This window comes from Bombus terrestris, chromosome 16, assembly GCF_910591885.1.
Source record: "Bombus terrestris chromosome 16, iyBomTerr1.2, whole genome shotgun sequence".
NCBI lineage: Eukaryota > Metazoa > Arthropoda > Insecta > Hymenoptera > Apidae > Bombus > Bombus terrestris.
In genome coordinates this window covers 6992416-7014038 of record NC_063284.1, presented here as the reverse complement: position 1 = coordinate 7014038, position 21623 = coordinate 6992416, and the positions used below count along the sequence as shown (strand labels likewise).

The 21623-nt window shown below is 36.3% G+C and overlaps 1 protein-coding gene across 1 annotated transcript in view; it reads left to right on the top strand.

The window, feature by feature from the left end:
• The first annotated feature begins 804 nt into the window (after positions 1-804).
• The window catches only part of LOC100645930 (protein qui-1), a 39570-nt gene continuing 18751 nt past the window's right edge, over positions 805-21623 (top strand). The window contains exon 1 of the mRNA XM_048413335.1: positions 805-952. The gene's annotated coding sequence lies outside the window, so the exon portion shown is untranslated. The remainder of the gene's footprint in view (positions 953-21623) is intronic.

Here is a 21623-nt window from a genome sequence, read left to right as displayed (position 1 = left end):
TATTTAAGTATTTGTGTTATCAATTGCTTGTATTACATTTCTGAGACTGAATTGGATTGTAATTATTGCTTTATTTTGATATAATTGGCTGAGTTTTATACATTTATTCTAAAGTTTTGGGTATTTTTTGTGTAGATTATTGATTGATTACGAAGATGACTCCGAAAGGGGAGATACGTATAAATGTGACAAGCAACGATGACAGTTCGACATTTAATGCGAAACATTTGGTAAGGCTTGATTTATTTTAACAAAGATAGACGTAAATATGTGTACGTTTATATTCTTTTTTAATTAATTCACGTATGATAGGTATCCAATTAATACACAATATGATTAAATTATAAATAACTATATATAGTTTATTAACAGTGAACGATATAGGTTCATTCAGTTTTTATTATATTTACAGTAGAAATCGAAGTAACTTTTATATTTTGACATATTTTGATCATGAATTCTTTATATAAATATCGTTGTTAAATCAGTATAGACACCTTTTATTATTTTTGTAAAAGATGAACAACACGATCAGGCATGTTTCGATTCAGAGTTAGGCGTTACTTGTTGTGTGTTGTCACGACCGTCTCCGGCATGTTTACCTAACGTATTTGATTTTTTGTAAGCATTCTCAAATTTCTACACAGGCCTTGCTATCTGTTATGTAGTAGAAAGTTCCTACTAGTTACTATTAGTTATGCTCTTGCACGGGCACGGTAAATGGATTGCAAACTTTCTTAGTGTTAAGGAATGATAAAGCGGTAAAGTTTTGCTCCATCAACCCCCCAGTAGATGGTGCTTTATCAACCTGTTCCCAGGTGAACGTTCGCAGGACGCGTGCGCGTCGACCTATCACTTTGGTCGTGCGGTGCTTAAGCTTTCGTTGTCAGTAGTGGTGCGGCGGCCACAGTGAGGGCTGGTTCTTTTCGTTGTATCCCGGACAACAATACCGGTAAGCACCTTTTCATTCTCTTTCAGATTTCCGATTCGTCCTGTAGCCGCTTTGCTACACGCTCTTAACATGCATTCTCTAATTTTTCTTTTCATCATTCACGTTTACAGTTTCCAAACTGTAATAAAATGTCGAAACTTTGGCGGGATAAGGATGCTGCATGCACGATTGTTATGTTGAGGAATTCAGGATTGCTCTTTTTTTTTTGAGGCCCTCTTGGCTCAATAAACACCCCCCACCGCCATTTTGACTCGTCCTTACCGATCGATAGGAAGAAGATAATCGGCGGTATTACCGACACGATGATTGTTTCTTCCCCGCGACGAATTAAAAAAATAATTATCACCTATCGATGGACAGGTGGCGCTTAGGTTTTTTCGTCGTAAGTTGTATCGTCTCAACGGTTCTCCCTCGCGGTCTTATCTAAGATTTAAGTAGGATCTCCTTTGAGTCCCGCTTCGGTAGCTATTTTTTCCTTTTAATTACGCGATCAACTTTGGAGATATTAGCTGCTTAATACGTTGAATATTAGAGTATCTGAATTGCGTGGAATCTCTGTTATCCTGGGAGATATGTTTTACTTAATCTTGCGAACAAACGATTTTTAAGTATTTTTTCTAATGTTCTATGTTATGTTAGTGAATTTTACATTGTATAATATTAATAGAAGATTTTTTTAAACAATTTTTCGATATTAGTTCCAGTGGAATGAATTTTTACTATAATTGAGATTAGAAATTTGTAGTTGGAGAAAATTTTAACGAGAAGTTATTAAACTTAAGAATTTTTTTGGGAGGGAAATCTTTGCGTTTTTTTCGGCGTAATATTCATACTTAATGGGTTTGGCTTCTATATCTTTCTTATTGATTTTAATACATATATAGAACTAATTTGCTTATTAATGTGGGCTATTTTAGCAAAAAGGCAAGTTTCAGGTTCGTGCAGAGTATAAAAATGTCTTACGCTTCCAATAGCTTCTCTTTTGTATATAGTAATTCTCTGTGACCAAATAATAATGTATAATAACGAGTATTATGCAGAGTAATCTATTACAATCTATTAGAAGGTAGTATTTTAACCTGGAGATTTTTGATAGCCATCGTTGTATCTATTAATATTTCAAATTATTTTTTAATTATTAATCATTATATGTAGATTTATTATCTATTATCTCCTATACATATGTACAGTATTACTGTATTTTTACAGTATTATTGTTTCAATTTGAAGTTACACACCGGTGGTAATGTAAATACAAGTTGTTTAGAATGTTACACGCGATTATTTTTAAATTTTGTTCCCTCTTGTTTGTCTCTTCAAACTGTTTTTGAAAAAGGAGCAAGATATACTTGTCGTCACTACTTTACACCATACACAAACACATCCTTTTTTATTAAACGACAGTATAATTAACTTTTCTATTATAATAATTACAAGTTCGAATTTCTTCACTAGATTATAAAAAATATATGTAATATATATATATATATATATTACAAATAAAAAAATGTATGCAATATATATTACATGCATTTTTTATAATAATCATTAATTTAGTATTATATAATATTAAGTCAGTATAATATTACTATTAGTAATTATATTTTTTATAATATATGTGTATTATAAAAAATTATTTATAATATATGTGTGTGTATGTATCATTGTTGTCAATATTGGCAGACAATTTTTATTTTATTAAGGTCATAAAGGCATACAAATATGATGCAAGATTTATTGTTCAATATACTTTCTATCGATACGATGGTACAGTGGAAATTCCACGAGATTTATGTTCTATGTGTCTGTTCTATGTATGCACAGATTTTATGGTTTCGATTCTATCCTATCCTTAATACGTTCAATACCAACTATTTTATCTAATTTTTTCTTGTATTTTTTCGTTTTTCCTTCTTTTTTTTGGCTCAGTATTTATTTTCATAGAAATTCCCCCTCTTCTTTTCCTCCTTTAGTTAATCGATCTGCTTCGAACAAGTATCAGCGAAAATTTAATTATTTAATATGTCTATCTTATATAATGCAGGAAGAAACTCGGTAGATGGCACTCGGTATAGGGAAAAGAAAAGTACCAACGAATTAACTTGTTTGGCGTTTTTAATTTATTAATGGACATGAATAGAGTTTCACATCGGTTTGCCCAGTAACGGCGGTTTTCATTAGTTCGTTTGATTAATAGGTTATTTCAGAATCAATGCATTGCGTAATGGATCTCATTCAAGGCATATCTCCTTTACCAGTAATGAGATTCACTCCACAAGGTAATTACAATTTGTCAGTTGATGATTTATAGCTCAGAGTCTCGCGGACGATAATCGTCGCTACATGAACCATGCAATATCCAAGTTTCAAAAATGGCACAACACAAAGAAACATTCGATTTTACAATTTTGTTACAATTTTAGGACACCCTGTATTTTCTAAATAGTCGTGTGTTTGCAACTGCGCTACAGTTTGCAAAATTGTATTGGCAGACAATTGGAGGGAGAATCGAGAAACTTTATTTTCAAATTATAAAGGTAAATTCCGTGCTCGAGCAATTGTTCGATTAACCGCCGTGTAATTCGAGAATGTTACAAACGCAGTTTAGGATGAATTTGCGTGAGCTTTTAAACTTTCCTCGTTGCTTTGAACTTTCGATCGAAACAACTTTCCAACTATCTCCGATGCACGCAGAAAACGTTACGTCGACGTATAACGTGATTCATTCGTATGGCCACAACGTCAGAAACGAGGAAGTGCGAAAGAGCGGCGGGAGAGCATCAGTGAAATTGGATAGTTTATGGTCAGCCGCGTCCGAAACAAACACGCTAGAAACATTATCTCTCCAGAGAACTTCTTACAGGGTAACGACCTTAAAATAATATTATTACCTTAGAATAATAAATTCAAATACAAAATAAGAATTTGTTTGTTTGATGTTTCGTTTTCCAGAAAATCGAGGGCAATGAAAATGTACCAAATTTGTACCTAAAAATTTGTACCTGAAATTCTAATAAGACACCATGTAAATATCTTAGAGTATCGCGAAAGTGCAAACATTTATGGCAAATGTGATAGCAAAGTAGTAAAAAGCGAATGAAAACTTTTCAACTTCAAACAGAAATGCAAGTGCTATTTTATAAACAAAAGTCGATATTTATATAGCGTGTAGAAGCGTGTTGCTGAAATTGTTAATTAATAACGATAAAACCCGATAAATTAGGGTAAAGTATTACAATGCCAATATTCCATGAAATTGTACTATGATTTACTCTTAAAACAAGTATTTTAACTACTTCACTTACATTTTCTACAACTTTCCCATTACATTTACCACAGATGATATCCTACTTACAGAACAATGTTATATTAGAGTTTCAGGTGTGCAAAGAAGTACAAATTTGACACTCCCTCACCATCCTCCTTTGACATTGCTGATCGAGTTGCTTTTGTGCACAGTCTGTTCTTCAATCAGTCATACCACGTATCTTAAACTATCCACCAACAACGCATTGAAGAATTGTAAGAGTTGCCTGTAACGAAAGAAACTGCCTTCTTCGAGGATATTTCTCTTCCTTGAGCATTTTCAAATATCCATCCTACGATGATAACCGTGTTGTACGACTTTCATTAAAGGTGGCTGCTCGTCACTGGAAACTCGAGATTATTCCAAACTATGTATAACACGCTGTCAACCCCGTAATCCAGCCGTCCAACTTTCGTTGACAGTAAAATCGACGTGCCATAAACTCGTTTCAAACTGTTCTGTCTTAAGACAGCTCTAAGGATGAGGGCGGCGTTAGCTGAGGTAATGAAGCGGTGAAGTGCTTTTCCTCAAGCTCGAAAACTGAAAAGACATTTATCACGTTCTAGATGTTCGTTCTAGACGTTCACGCTGTACCGTGCTTCCCTTTAACAATAGTTCTATGTATCTACTGTATACCTCGCGAACAATACATTAGTTAAAGAGAAGATGGTACGGGTTAATGAAAAGAACATTCGGTAATAGCGAGCAGTTTGTACGATATCAATAACGTTCTTCCTTTCTATTGTTCAAACTTTAATACGTTGCAAGAGGCTACTTAACAATCCGGAGTATCGTAAAAAAATGTCGCAGACAATTATAGATATTATCGTATGAAAAAACTGCTCAGGACTAAGTTAAACCATTTCGAGTGGTAGATGTATCAGCGAGAAGAATTTCTTTCTCAAGGTCATTTCTCCATGACGATTTTAAAGTCACCGGTATATTTTTTAATGGAACCCCATATTTCGTTATCGTATATATCGATACGTTTTCTTATTCTCTGTATAAGTATATGTAAAAGTATTGTACTACTGTACTATTATGTACCTTGTACTATTGTAAAGTAAGGTACTTGCTAGATTATTAAGTTTGAGGAATAATTTGCGGAATAATTCTTTGAAATTATGAGAACACACGATGATACTGAATCAAGAGACGAGGCTCTCTCTCTGCAAATAGATAATTTTCCTTTTCTTTGTTAAATCGTTCTATGCAAGGTCTCTTGGTTTACGATCATTCGGAATAAAAGATAATACAAATTCGATAACAGTATCGCGTTACAGTTAGTAGAAACTCGCGACGAGAACTGGGAAAACGATATAGGACAATTCTAGCGTGTTTCGTTTCACAGTTTCGTGCGTGCATCCGTCACGGTTCAAAATTGTTTAGAGTTTAGAAACCGTTGGCGCAGTGTTCTCGCGTGATTTGTCCCGAGCCGTTGTGATTTACAGGAAATCAGAAATCGGAAACGGACAGAAGAGGAGTCATACTTTAAGATTTACGGACCCTTTTCTTTTTTTTTCCAAACGATCACTTGCGTACACGCTGTACCCGGTGAAAAATGTCCAAACTCGTGAGAATACAGCAGTGCGTCGTAAACGCTCCATTTGATCGAATCGAATGCCTGTATTTACTTATTTCAGCCTGACGGGAATTGAACTTGGCTTTACGCGATTCGCAAGCGTACAACGAAACTACATCCGAAGGTGACAACCGGCGTAGCATAAATGTAAATTTCGAGAACTTTTAGACAACTTGATTACGCAGGCCATTTTTTGTTTCTTCGATTACGCGAGTAAATTGGACATTTTTGTTCAAAGGCCTAGATAGTTCAAGGTCAAATTTGGATTACGGGCATAGAAGTAGCGTGTAAGTAATTAGTATGACAACACTATTCTCAGTAACACGATATGGTTAATACGATCGATTTAATTGGCCTATGGATGATATACGATACGAAAAGGTACACAATGGGTACGATTTATTAATGAGGTGTCATCGAGTAACATGCGTATGTATATTTATTCACGTTCCAAATATCTTACAGCGGCGGACTGTAGATACGTTTAGCACGAATATATTTTATATTTATGGAGGAAGTAATAATTGTTTATCATCGGACATAAATTCGCCTGTGTCGTAACGAATACCAGACTCTGACGAAATTATGACGAATTATCAGGTCTTTCAATTTTCCAAGGTTGCTGGCAATTTTTCGAAACAGGATAATAATAAAAATATGGTATTTTTGTACCACAGGATTTTTAGAACGACGCCTTATTAGAATTTTAGGCGCCTCAAGGGACACAAATTTTGCACCTCTCCATCATCCTCCATCATCAGGTACACTGCAACACTGTTAATTGTTACCCTAATTGTTATCAATCATACTACGACATACATTTGAAACTTTTCTGCCAAATATCTCTAAATTTTTCAGCGAGAGAAAACAGCAACAAGGAACAGCTCTTCTATGAGAAAAAGATTTTATCTTTATCCTGCGTGGTAGCGAGCGTCTAGTAAGGTGGATTTCGTGCGGGTTCTCTCGCTTTGGTCCTATGTAGCTTTCCTATTGAATGTTTGATAAGAAAGCTGAGCAGCTTGCGACCATTTCAATACGTATATACACGTATCGGGGAAATACGTGAGAAATGGTTCTATTCAGCGTGGCAACGTCAGAGAAACGTGTTGCCAGTGTTTGAAAACGTGCACGATCCGGTTTCGAGGCGAGCAAAGAGGAAAATGGAATTCAGCGGAAACGAGAAGCGTTCGTGAGATTCGACGGAACGAAAAGGTGGCCAGAGTGGCGTGTTCTTCTTTCGATTTTCGATTTCAGAGGCTTCCACGCCCGCTGAAAGTTACTTCTCCAGGAGTTGTAAGACTCGACCAAGTTGTACAATGGGCACAGCGTTTTATTGTTTGAGGTTTCAGATTGTTATTTGTTGGAAGGAAATGTGAAATAATGTCCTTTTCATGGAATAAATTTGCCTGAAATTTCCCTAAAGAATAAATTACCACTGTTCGGTGGATTTCGCTTGAAATCGAATTTACGAATTTCCATCCAAAATTTCATGAAATTCAGCAGAATTTTATAAATCACATAAGTAATTATAAAACACATAAGATCCCGATTAAAGAATCAATAAAATATAAACAATCGTTTGTTATACACAGCGTCTCGGCTAAATGAGTCCCGACCAAACAAAGCAAATATCTAGCTGATCTCATCTAGCCGAGACACCCTGTACTTCAAAATCTCTTTGTACGTATAATATTAGGTCGTCCGAAAAGTTTCTTTCGTTTTATAAGGAAATAATGGATGCACAATATTTTCCGTTTTATATTATTTTATCGAATTACGTATGATCCATTTTGTTCCATCAAAATAAAGAACACAACGTTCGACAGATTAGGTTTCATGTTTGTATAAAGCATCGTTGTGAAAGACGTGTCTGTAAAAGAAAGACACTTTTCGGACAACCTGATAATTGGCGATGGCCAGGCTTCAACGTGCCAGAGCTACTCTCGTACTTGTGTTTTCTTTCAATAAATCACAAACATATCGGAAAGGATTGGAAACTCTCTAGTGCAGTGATCCTGTAGTTTGAAATCACTTGCGCCACGTTTGCAATCGTCTTCTCTTGACGTCGGATAAAAATTTGGTCGATGCTCCGAAAGTTCCGACGATGCTCTAATTACGTAATTCTTTCGTCCTACGCGCGTTTCCATAGCGGAACGGTCGTTCATTTATTTATTCGAAAGCAATAATTAGAATCTGGTGGTTTCGCCTCGGATCGGTTTATGCGGACTTGTTACCTCGTACGAGTCTCCTGTATACGCGCTACATGTCGTATATACGTGCCATATGTGCATATTGGTTTCTGGTTTGTCGGGTCAAAAGTTCAGAGGTTCACTTGCAGCTTGCATGTGTTGCAACTGAATTAGTTGCAGTTGTTGCAACTATAAATACAGCCGGCAAGAAAAATGCTTGTAGCTTTTATTATTCCATTCTGTGCACTACTTTCTGCGTTCGTTCTCTTCGTTGTCCTTCTAGAAGAGTATTTTGTAAAGGAGAACGATAAAATCGTTCCACTCGAGATACAGCGGCTCTTATTAACATGGGGACACCAACGTGTCGCTCTTGATCTACGATTATACGAACCATTTATCGTAGCTTGGAAACACGCGAACAATTTCTTCCCAACGATATCGTCCGACCGTGCAATAGATTTTTAACATATTCCAGTTGCTGAATATTTCGATGATTTATTTCTCGTTAAAAACAGATTATACTTTTATGATTAAACGAAAGGTTTTTCGCGTTTTCCAAACTTGCTTGTCGCTTTGTAAATTTAGTTAAACCGTCCAAATCAGATTATCCTCTTATTGTTAAACGAAACGTTTTTCGTGCTTCAATTAATAAATACTTCGTTGCTTTTTTACGTATCTACCTTGCGTTAAATCGTTGAAATTAAAAACCAGATTATTCTCGTTTTAAATGGATGGCTTTTTATAATCTTCTGTTTCGTTTATTTTCGCTCGTTGCAAACACATCATCGTTGTTACCATTTTTTTCGTTCAATAGGAAACGTTTCTCACGAATTAGTTTCTAGATATTTGCATCAAGTATTAATGTAACTTAAAAAGTACCGATATAAAATTGCACAACTTTATTTTCCTCTTGAGCTTCCAAGCTGAAAAATCTTCTCCTCGTTAGAGTTCCCCCGTCACCGAAACATTTCCACCGGCGAAACTTATCTCATGGGAACGATGTTCTCGTAAAAACATCGCGCTAATTGCATACCATCGTTGGTAAAAGATTCGTTCTTTAAATTCTTCAACAGAGTTAAAGTGCCCTGAAGCTTCCTGTCGCCAATAGGAGGAATATTTCTTAAAACATCTCAAACGTTCCATCACCGTGCACCCACAGAAACACAAAAATCCTTTTCTAATTGGAACAGTTTTGAAGACCAGACGAAGTTCACGCACGACTGTTTTCTTATTTTAACGAAATTTTCTCAGTAGAGAGTTCTGTGTTTTAGCGGATTGTCAGTTAAAAATAACCAAAGACTATTCTGCGTAGATCTTAGAATTCAAAACGTTACTTAGCTATTCCAATAAACCTTCATAAGCCAAGAGTATTTGTAATAAAAGGTATACAGGTGAAATGAAAACCTACAACAGCGTTGAGATTGTGATTTTAAGGGATCATAAACTACTTTACTCAAATACGAAACGACAAAACATTTCTGTAAACGACACAGATATTAACACAGATATTGGAACACCCTTTCATCGTTCTACGTTCGTTAGACACGAAACGTGTAAACGCAACGTGGCACGAACATACTTGGTGACCTAATATTGCCATATAGAATCTGTCAGTGACTTGTCAATCTTTGATTTGAAGCTACGTCTGCAGTGTGTTTTTATTATTCGACCAAAGATGGTAGAATATTCAAGGAGACGAGTTCAGCCCGTTGACGGTCTAATAAAATCTCAAATTCCAGAAAAAAAATTATATCTTTTTATGTTCTAGAATACTTGCGTTTATGATAAAACGCGTGAGAGAACATCTACTTTGGAATAATAGCAAATTTTCGCCGATGCAGAGATTTTGTTTCATCGCAGTTGCTGACAGGAATACGCAAAAGACATAAAATCTGAGTAACGCAGTACAGCAACGTATGGGGAGCAAATTGCAAACGGTTTAAGATGAACTAATTAATTTCAATTATATATGTATATCTCAGCGTAATTAAATTAAATTGTAGGTATTCCTGGAATTAATAACCAGCGGTTCTATTTCAATAGCCGGCAACTGAAATTACTGTGTGAGACTTAGTCTGCTGGAATAGCGGAAGAAGAAACATAGAACGAACTTGTATATTTCATATTTCTGAGTTGCCGCTTGTAAAATGAATACGATACCTCGGTAATCGAAATTTAGGAAAACGACAAGGTATTGGAGTCCGGATTGCAACATGGAGCCGTGTAACCCGTGTTTCTAAATTTATCACGTACGGCGTAATTATTGAAAAAGCACTTCTAAAATACGTTTCATAAATCTCTTACCACGTGAGTTAGTATTTTAGAAAGCGAAAGATTATGTACGTATTTTTAACTGGAATTCGTAATTTTATTAGACTATAAAGTTAATACTTATATGCTAATACCGATAATATAAATACTAATACATTAGTATCACAAAAAGAAAGACATGATCTATAATGTATTATATCTAGACATGATCTATAATTATAAATTGAAAACATGAAAATATATCTCTATATACCAACATAAAGATAACTTATACACTACAAAGAATCTGTAAACTTCATTCTAAACTCGGCGTTTTCTCCGCAAATAGCTCAGCTCTCGGATGAAATTCGTTTCAAGCAATTTTAAGATGCTTCTATACTCTGCCTCGGTTCTCGATCCATTTTCATCGATTCAGTAGCCTCTGAAAGCAGAAGAGCCCGTATCCTTTCATGGTTCAGCTTCCATAGACATTTCAATCAGGCTCAGTTTTATCCTGCTCAATTTTAATGGATTTCAAGTCCCGTGAAATGTTCCAAAGAACCCGGTTCAACGGATGTTCCGCCATGTTCGAGGGGTTCTTGTTGCTGACGTGAAGTGTTCGCCCTTGCGACGACCTGTTTCGTCCAATGCACCCTCGGGAAAAACGCTTATGTCAGCCTAGATACCGTCGATAATTAAGGAATATTAAGTTTCTTTCGAGCATCGCGAGAGCAGTGATTACACGGACGTTCTAGACGTTTTCTTGTTATCTTACACAGTTACTCGCATTAATATTGATAAAGCATAGCTCTATCTCTGTATTTATTATTTGTACAAAAGACAATGATTTAAATATCGTATTTTAAAGGTGAAAAAAGAGATTTTATTATTAGAATAATTAGTATACTCAAGTCAAGTAATATAACAATGAGTATAATATGATATAATTAAGGAATAGCCACTGTACAATATTACAAGTATTGTAGTTTATGTTTATGCATATCATATTATTACTGTATATTATACTCTATATACTGTATTATACTGTATATTATTACTGTATACTATATGCAATGTTATGTTTAATGTATGTTTTAAGGCAAAGGAACCTCCTTTTAATAGACGTAAAGTCTGATATATGCTAAAATATTATTACCATTACTGTTACTATTTTATGAAAACATCAACCATTTATCGTAGCTTGGAAATATGTAAGTTTTCCAACAATAACATTTAATAGTACAGTAGATTTTTAAGCAAGAAATGGTTTTAACTAAAAGGCTCCTTCCGATCTTACCTTAACTCTCTTCTATTTCTCTTTTCTTCTTCTTCTTTCTCTTTACCCCTAATTGCGATACGGCCTTCTTCTTCATATAGGTGTACAGTAATGTCTCGATAATTGCTTGAAAATCGGGATCCACGCCCAGCAATTATCGCGTACAGGACTTGGTTCTAAGTATAGATACGGCCCGGTGTTTTGCCGAACGTAAAGAAGAATAGCGCGAGTGAAAGAGAAACAGGTCTGAGGGTCGGCTTGATGGAAAGAAACATATCGTTTAAACAATACTTATTCAACGATGAGACGTTTTATTTCTAATTTTCGTTGAATAAAATTTTTACCAATGCAATCGTGAGATTTTTCTGGTTAAAGCAAAACCAAACACGATATAATTCGAAGCATATTTGCTTATTTAATCAGTTAGCTATCTTATGACGAGTATACTCGTCACGAAGAAATTGCAATATTTTGTGTTACGACGAGCTTTGCCAGTAATAAAATTAAAAGATAAAACAGTCGTTTCATCACAACTTAATTGTATATTATAATAGTCACGCATACTTCGTGTTTGACGAGTATACTTGTCTTTCTTTTAGTGATACATTTTAGGTACACGCTTTTCAATGAGTTGAAATAAAACTAAACACTATATAATTCGAAGCATATCTGCTTATTTAACCAGTTAGCTGTTTTATGACGAGTATACTCGTCACGAAGAAATTGCAATATTTTGTGTTATGACGAGCCTTGTCAGTAATAGAATTAAAAAATAAAACAGTCGTTTCATCACAACTTAATTGTATATTATAACAGTCACGCATACTTCGTGTTTGACGAGTATACTCGTCGTCGTTTTCTTTTAGCGACACATTTTAAGTACACGCTTTTCAATGAGTTGAAATAGAACCAAACATTATATAATTCGAAGCATATCTGCTTATTTAACTGCACATTTTAGTTAGCTATTTTATGACGAGTATATTCGTCACGAAGAAATTGCAATATTTTGTGTTATGACGAGCCTTGTCAGTAATAGAATTAAAAGATAAAACAATCGTTTCATCACAACTTAATTGTATATTATAACAGTCACGCATACTCTGTGTTTGACGAGTATACTCGTCTTTCTTTTAGTAATACATTTTAGGTACACGCTTTTCAACGAGGTCGCAACAGCTAACTGGTTAATGACGCTGACTTATTTTCTTCATTAAATATATAGGTAAATGTGATTTAAGGTATATCGTGTTTGGTGTTACTTTAATCAGAAAAATCTCACAAAGACGTTGGTAAAAGTTTAATTTACAAAGTTTTGAAAACACAATATTTTCATTATCCGATTAATATCGTCTCGCGAGCGCTTGAATTCGTATTAAGTTACACTACTCGGTCCTCGAGTTTCGTGGTATGTCAAAGGGAAGACTAGGGCTCCTTGAGCGACAATAGGGCTCCTATAGCGATAGAGATGACAACCAGGTAATTGCGAGGAACGTCATGGCCGACAATTATCGAGACATTACTGTATTTCGTTTTGCTTAAATTTCGCTCCTGTTCCTCCGATATTTAAATCTTTTGTTGCGAACGACTTATGTGTATCTTGGGATTCTATTTTATTTCAGAAGCAAAATATGAAAGACGTATACAGAGGCGATGGAAGATAAATATACCTTGGCGTATCATATAAATGACGTTTCGTGTCCACAAAGTTTAGCAAATATTTTTCATATACTTCACAGTTATCAGGAAATTTCCTGCGGATATTCCGCGATGTACGTACAAACGTTTCAACGTTGAAACTTTCGTGCATTTTATCGTAATATCGTCGCGACAGCGATTAATAAATTATATCCCTTGCTGTTTCAACATTTTTGAAAATTTTATAACACAGAACGTAGATAAAAGCGTTATACAGAAACCCATTAAACACTTTGCATTATGTGTATTTTCAACGTAAGAGAAGCTTCTGAAAATATTGTAAAAATAGTTTAAGTAAACTGTATAAACGTTTATCTAACAAGGTTTTAAACTAAAATCTATTTTTTCAATTTTCAGCTGTTAAATTTAGAATAATTCCGAACTTCTAAATCATAGTGTACATAGCTCGTATACGATAGGAGATTATGTTTCTTACTTAACTACACGCTATCGATATGATTGGGCTATATATCATCAGATCTGTACACTGCAGCCATATATCACAGAAGGTGTATACGTCGAGCGTAGATATCGGTGCAATTTCCACTTAACGAGTGCAGTGAAAAATATGCCATCATTATTTGAAACTTAAAAGGTGCTTTTAGCTTTTCATATCTCTTCGCGGAGACGAGGATAGCAAATGGCACGTTGGCTATAAAATATGGAAAGTAAGCGACGTGTAACTGATGGAAACAGGCTACGAGATGAAAGAAACACGTTCTTCGGTGAATTTTGTTGAAATTAATACGCAGATTGATCTGCCGCGTTCGCTGGGGAAATGTGCGATATTTGGGTCACTGATTTCGTGCAGATCTGCCACGTGTTTACGAGTATGTTAATAGAGTCAGCTTTAAATTGTAACGAGTACACTGCGAATATTTATGCATTTATATTGAAACGTAAAATTCCACAAGCGGACCAACTATTCAAAGTGGCCATTCAAGTTTGGATTTATAAAAGTGTAAATTATCGCATTAAAAAATCCACAATCCGCGTAGAAATATCGAACGACAACGTATATAATCCGATTGCGGAACGTCAGATAAATTCTCTGCGGCAATGTATCGTTAAATGACTTGCGTGCTTGATTTAAATTCCAATTGAAACTTAAATATGTTACACGAGATTTCACTGGTTGTTATAGCATTCTGCGCGGTAATATCATGCTAGCTTTATTGATGTTAAGTGCACTATATGCAAGCCCGCTGCAATCCTATGTAGAAAACGCTCTTCAGCCTGGCAACGAATTTCTCGCGTTATCGATTGTGCCTTGAAATTAAAGCCTTTGTCCTGCATGGTGCGTCACGATGAAACCATAATTAAGTGAAATTACGGCCTAGTGCGGGTGCGTGCCGCCATAATAAAAGAGCAAAAATACACAGTCAGTCACGAAAGTCTATCTATCGCTACCCAAGTCTATCTATCTGACTTATCAGAGAAACTAGAAACGCGCTTTCTCACAAAATCATTTCTATCTACCTAAAGGTACGAACGAGTTAATTTCGCGTGACCAAACTTGATTCTTAAAAGAGGCGTTTGATTTTGTTGCGAGAAGGAACGAAAGGCTGGCTTATAGAGAATCATTGTGCGTGTTATATAATCGTCATTGCACGATTACCATCCTATCAAGGAGCAAGAGGCAATGAATTAGCAGAAGCCACGTGTCGATGAACAAACCAGTGAGTGAGGCGAGTAGAGTCGTAGCATACGAAGATATCGCGAAAGACGTAACGAAAGTAATCGAAGAAAAAGAGAAACTCGACATGGAAAAAGGGAAAATAAACGAACGTGGACAAAATCATGGGCAATGTAAATAAGAAATGACAGAGAAGTGTTCTTGGTAGAGGAGAACAAACGATTGTAACACGACTTCCAATAGGATACATAAGAATAACACACTTGTACTTAATGGAACAAAAGGATCCACCAAGATGCGAAATTTGCCACATTCCACTGGCGATCGAACGTATAATTATCCAGTGTGGAAAATATAGAAATTACTTAGATGCCTAATAAGGCAAATAAGATCCAGAACAAATCTAACAAATCGAATTTGACGCTTTACCGACTGGTAGCCGATTAATCGGTTTTTGTCGCCAACGCTTACCGATCGATAGCCTATTCATAGGCTTTTCATCGCTGATGCTTACCGACCGATAGCCTATTAATCGGTTTTTTGGTCGCCGACAATCTTTCTCATTATTTGAGCAGTAATTTGTTATTTAATAGTTGTGTCAGTTGCGTTGCTCTCTAAACTCTCACAGTTTTATACCAATTTGAAAAACTTACCGTTCGCGATGAACGAAAAGAATGTATTGGAGAGTCTAAACCGAAACAGAGCCAGCGACAAGAAAAATCTGCGCCTGAGCTGCCGGTCGGACGTGCGTATGCTGTTGAACCGCTAGCGGTAAAGTGTTAACCATTTTAGTGTCGCTAACAACGACATATTCGCTTCTAAACTTCGGCTAGTCTCGGGTTAAATAAAACATAAAAAATGCAAACGACATATCGTCGTTAGCTACAGATGCGAAAATGATATCGACAGGAAGTTTGGGCTTGTGGTAACAGTTATTTAGGACAATGGTCCTCGATAACTGTTTCAAAAACCGCAATCCATGTCATCATAACTGTTTCCAGTGCCTAGCTGATTCGACCACAGCTACATAACGTGAAGTTTCAAACGACAGTTACACAAAACAGTTTAACATGGTATTATTGGGTTGGCAACTAAGTAATTGCGGATTTTGTCAGTACCACCTAATGACAACATCCGTAATCACTTAGTTGCCAACCCAATAGTTCTCGTAAAGAGTAGTCCACTGTATAGTTTTGCCTTGTCGCTGGCTTGATACGGACTCCGGAATTGAATTATAACTATGAAATTCGCCGTTGTCAAGGAGAATCTGCGCCTGAGCTGCCGGTCGGACGTGTGTTTGCTGTTGAACCGCTAGCGGTCGGTAAAATGTTAAAATACCAAAGATGCGATTAATGATCATAAGCGGTAGATGCGATTTAAATAGGCAGAAAAGAAATTTTCATATTGAAAAAAAAAAAGGGAAAAAATGAAACAAGAGGAAGGTTCACAAGAGACAGGATTATTTTGCCGATCGGAGAGAATAATTGAAGTTATCTACGCCGGTTGATTGGCATCCGGTAACAAATTCCACTGACGACGAAAACAGCCTGGTTTTCAATAATTGGCACGAAGAAATAAAAATAAAAGGCTGCTGGATCGATGATACCGTGATTCGTTGAAAAGAGAACGAAACGGCGATCGAACGATCCGTGAATTAGCAGCGAAATGCTTGCACAACATTCCTATTCAGTGTGGTTCCAGCTTGTGCTCAATCGATTTATATTTCATTTGTAGCAACCTGCCGGAAAATGCGGTCTCTATTGAAAAACAGTTAGAGGAGAATACGCTCGTTTTTACCTTTTATCATCGCTTTCGTATTTCCATGCGCTGCAGCTAGATTGATCGAGGAAACTTTCAAGGGAAATTATACAGTATAATGGATAAATTGAGGGATAGATGGGGTTGGAATTCGATGGCAGGCAAAGTAGGTGACGAAGATATGAAAGTTTAAATGGTGATCGATATTTTAAATCGACCAATTACACTGGCTCACGAAAGTGCTTAAACGCTTACGATTAGGCTGCTGATTTTCATGCGTCTACGATAAAGATGCAACAATTCACGGAATGTGGTACGAGACACTTGATTTTAAAAGCTTCCCAGAAACAGCAACATGCTTTCTTTTCTTCGATGAGACTAACGTTGAAACGCGATAAAATCGGTAGACACCGTGCGTGTTAATAGACGACTATGCGAAAGATTAAGCGTGCCGAAGTTATGGTAAAAAATGCAATGAACGTGCAGCTGGAGAAATAGCGAAAGCAAAGAAATCTCAAGAATCTTTATTTCTACTACGACGAATTTATAGTTGTTTTGATTAAAAAAGAGACGTGATATTATGTTTATTTAAATGAAAAACAACAAAGAAATATTTCCTATCGTAGTATATTAATTTTCTTTGTTTTCTACTCGTTGCACATAAAGCGCATTCTTCGTGATCCCAAGGAAAACAGCGAATACATCTGACCTATTTTTTATTATCGTTGTCTCCTTTGTAATTGTCGCCACGATATATGTAGTTCTGTATCATCGTCGTCGCCAATAACAGCATCATCGACATGCTGCATATTGCTGAAACAAGTTGCAATTGCATTAAGAATGAAATAAATTCAACGGTAGGTCTCTTTCGACCACTCGGAAACAAACACGTTCAACGATAAATCATGGAAAAGTAATATTCTTCAATTTATCTTCGCTAGAACATTTCGCTATTTAAATATCGCCTATCGAAAGCTTTCAGACACAACGATCGACTGCGTTCGACGACAGATTTCCAAGCGAAGCTGAAATGTGCTTGTCCCTTCGTTTCAACGAAATATTTTATTCTGTCGTCGATTGAGCTTCTCACATACTCGTTGAGTTTCATATTAGGTACAATTATATATGTTATACAAAAATATGTAAAATATGCAAATTCGAGTAGTTATTAGTAGGCTGTGAATTTCCATGGATTTATGGGAAATTTGAAACTGCGAAATTTCACGAAATGCACAGAAATCTGAAGTATAGTGCTGTATAATACCCGGTAGGTGAAACAATTTTTTATCGAGGTTCGATTTTTTAAATCGTATCGTCAGAAATATGAATTTGCATAAAAGTGCGTGGTGTAGTTATTAGCGAAACCAGTAACTTTTATCGATTCGCTAATGGGTCAAAGTGACCCGACTGCTGTTTCTAGCGTTAATAAATGTAAACTAATGTTTTGTTCGCTTCTTACAAGCCTCGCTAATAAATTGACAAAGTGTTATTTTTTTTTGCTCGTTTACACAATCGATGAAAATGCTGCAAAGGTATAAATAGAAAGGCATGAACGAAGTATTTGAAACTTGGCTAAACTGTTGTCAAAGAAATGTATTGTTCGAAAGTTCTATCTCGCGCTTTTTGAAACTTTCTCTGATGTAGCTTGAAAGAATAAAAAGGAAGGAAGAAAGGGACGAAGTGGGAAGAAGAACAATGAGTCCAGCTAACGGTACTAAAGACACATTCTACCGAGTTTTCTTTACCCTCTATTTCACAGTTTCTTCACTTTTCACTAGTCGACACGCTTTTTATATGCCCCCTTTTGTAGTTGTTTCGCTTTTCTTCACGCTTTTCTCATTATTACAGATTTCTTCAATTTAATATCTATTTAAAATAAGGTGTTGCATTTTCTCTAATTTCTCAGACAAAAATTAATCAACGTTGCTTTACGTATCTCTTGTAATCTATATTTCTTTATTTCGGCAACTTGAATGGGAATTTTCAAATTCCGAAAGTCTCCTCCAAACGAATATTCGCTTTAGAAAAGAGATGGTTACTGTGTACCGTGTAGGTGTAAATTGTCTGGAGTTTTTAACAGTCTTCGCGCAGCCGATTGCGAAAACATTTATTGCTTTCGAGTATTTATAGTTGCTACTATAGATACGTTCGGTTTAATCAACTACGTGAAAAAAGCGCGACGCTACGAAACATCGAGTTACTAAAATTTTAATTGTTCTACGATATTCCAGGAATAGATGGCTGTCTCCTTTTTACAGTAAACGTAGTAATATTGTTAATAGGCAATACAGAAAACAGTAGTCGTAACAAGAGGACAAACTTTCAGAAGATTATCATGATTTTCAATATTTGTAAGTAATGTTTATTAATTAATAATTAATTCCTCTTGTTCGTTCGTATCGCAGGCTGGCATTGTCTGGTAGCAGATCTCTCTGCGATTAACACGTTGACTGCCACTCGTGCTTTCAACGAAATCTCCTTCAGGTCACGAGTGCCGCTGTACCAAGCGTACTCTGCTGGACTCCCACTTAACTTAAAATCTCTGCCCTAATTCGTTACAATGTTGAAAAGAAAAATGGAAAACTTATTCCTTGGTGAGCCAAATAGCAGCGAAGAAGAAAGCTTTTACGAGGCTTACACAAATTCGGATAGTAGCGATGAGGAAGAAATCAGATTTCCTAGAAATAGAAATAGAAATGGAATTACATCGTTTGATTCTGATTCGGATATTGATAAATGCAATCGTAGTTATACTGAATGTAATGAAGATACTGTTGACGAGATTTTACAAGAATTGGTCATTGAGGAAGAAGGAAGAACTGATGATACCGAGGAAAGTACAATTCAATTTGGTGAATGGACTGAATTTAGTGGTCGGTAGAAGTCATTTCCTCTTCCTGAAACAGACGATCTCATTAGGCAATTACCTGGCGATGTCAATCCATATGATGTGTTTGAGCTGTTCGTCGATGACGAAATAATAAACTTGTATCAGAAAATTGCAACAAGCAAGGATGTAAATACTAGAAGATTTAGAGAATTATTAGCTGAAAAATTATTAGGGTTGTCTGAAAATACAAAAAATCCTTGCATTCGACGGAGTCAGCATAATATCGCCGTTCGGAAAAATGATTCCGAAAGAAGCATTAGACGCGCATGCAAACTATGTTATGCAGATAAAAGACGTCGAACGGACCGATCAAAGACACGGCAGAATTTAAAGAAAACAACTTATTGTCCAAATTGTCCCGATCAAACTCAGCTTTGTATAGAATGCTTCAAGCTTTTACATTCTAAATAATTTTCTTAATAAACCATTTTCGTATTACTTTTATGACAATTCAATAGTTTTATTACTTCCTGTGGAATCTCTTTTCAAATACCTGCGACGATCCTTCGCAAGTAGTCAAATAAGTAGTCACCCGAATACAGGTGACGCGACTCAACCGAGAACTTTACCGTCACCCAAATACGGGTGACACGGTCATACCAAGAGCCCGCGGCCACCCGAATCTAAGTGACACGGCGCCGCCAGAAATCTTTTCGTCACCCATATTCGGGTGACACGGTCATGCCAAAGCCAGCTGTCACTCGAATCTAAGTGACAACGTTGTCAGAAATTCCGCCGTCACCCGAATACGGGTGACGAGACAGTCAACGTGTTAAACTACATTGTCGATTAGTGGATCGCAGAGATATCTGTGCGGTAACTCAGTCGTGCAATTAAGTATCGATGAAACAACAGAGATATTACTGTTCTTTGAAATGCTGCAAAGCACCAGGAATTTCCATCTTAAACGAGCCATTCGGATGTGAAACGACTCGTTTCCCTTTTTCTTCGTCGAATCTCGTTAATCAATAGATCTGATTAGAACGGATCGATTTAACCTGGTATAATTGTTCGCCAGAACTGCTCGTTAACCAAATTCCCCAGCAATCTTTCATCAGCACCCTCGAGCATAATAGACCGCCGTCTCATCTGACCTGGATTTCCGATCTCAGCGTCACTCGTGTAATCTCTTGTACTCTCGACACTGAGATCTTCTGTCCACATTTCAATTATACCGCGATAATCATGCTAATGTTCACGATACGTACCAGGCACATCGTCGCATGTCTAAGATTTATCGAAACTAGCGTTTGATACGTAACACATTCACCGAACAGACGATTTTTCTTCTTTGTAAAATGTATTGAAACATAGAATGAATTAAAAATGAAACACGTGAATTTATTGCGCGTATGTTTAAAAAAATAAATAATTTACGCACGTTTTGCACGATCATAACGCTCCGCTGCAGGAATTTGTCACACCACGTACTCGTGACACGCTTTTAAGGGCGAGCAGCATCTTTTTATCTTCAACAAGATACTGCACCTCCCAGCTACGCTCGTGATGCGATGATCTATCGGCTCACGTAGTCTGAATCAGCACGACCGTCAATTTGAGCACTCGCGTTAACTACAAAAATTCCATGTCTCTCCTCTTGAATTTGCAGTTGGAATCTTGCTTCTACCTTAGTCAATGCTAGATTTATCATTCAGAGCGCGTATATACACTTGGTGTATACACTTTGGGACAGTCTGTATCAAATAGAACAACTGTTATCAACATTAGAGACCCACGTTGTTTGGAAGAGTACAGGTACTCATAGACCTGTCGGTGTAAATGTACTTTTTCAAACTTCCCTTGGAAGAGGATATGGACACTTATTTTTCATAGAATACGCGTTAGTTAAATATATTGGGTTGGCAACTAAGTGATTGCGGATTTTGTCATTAGGTGGTATTGACAAAATCCGCAATCACTTAGTTACCAATCCAGTATATTCATGTATGTATATATATACATATATTTATGTATGTATTTCGTTTTATAAGGAAATTATAGATGCCCAACATTTTGTGTTTCAATCTATCGTTCCGATAGAACAAAACGGATCACGCGTGATTCAATAAAATAGTCTAAAAGAAA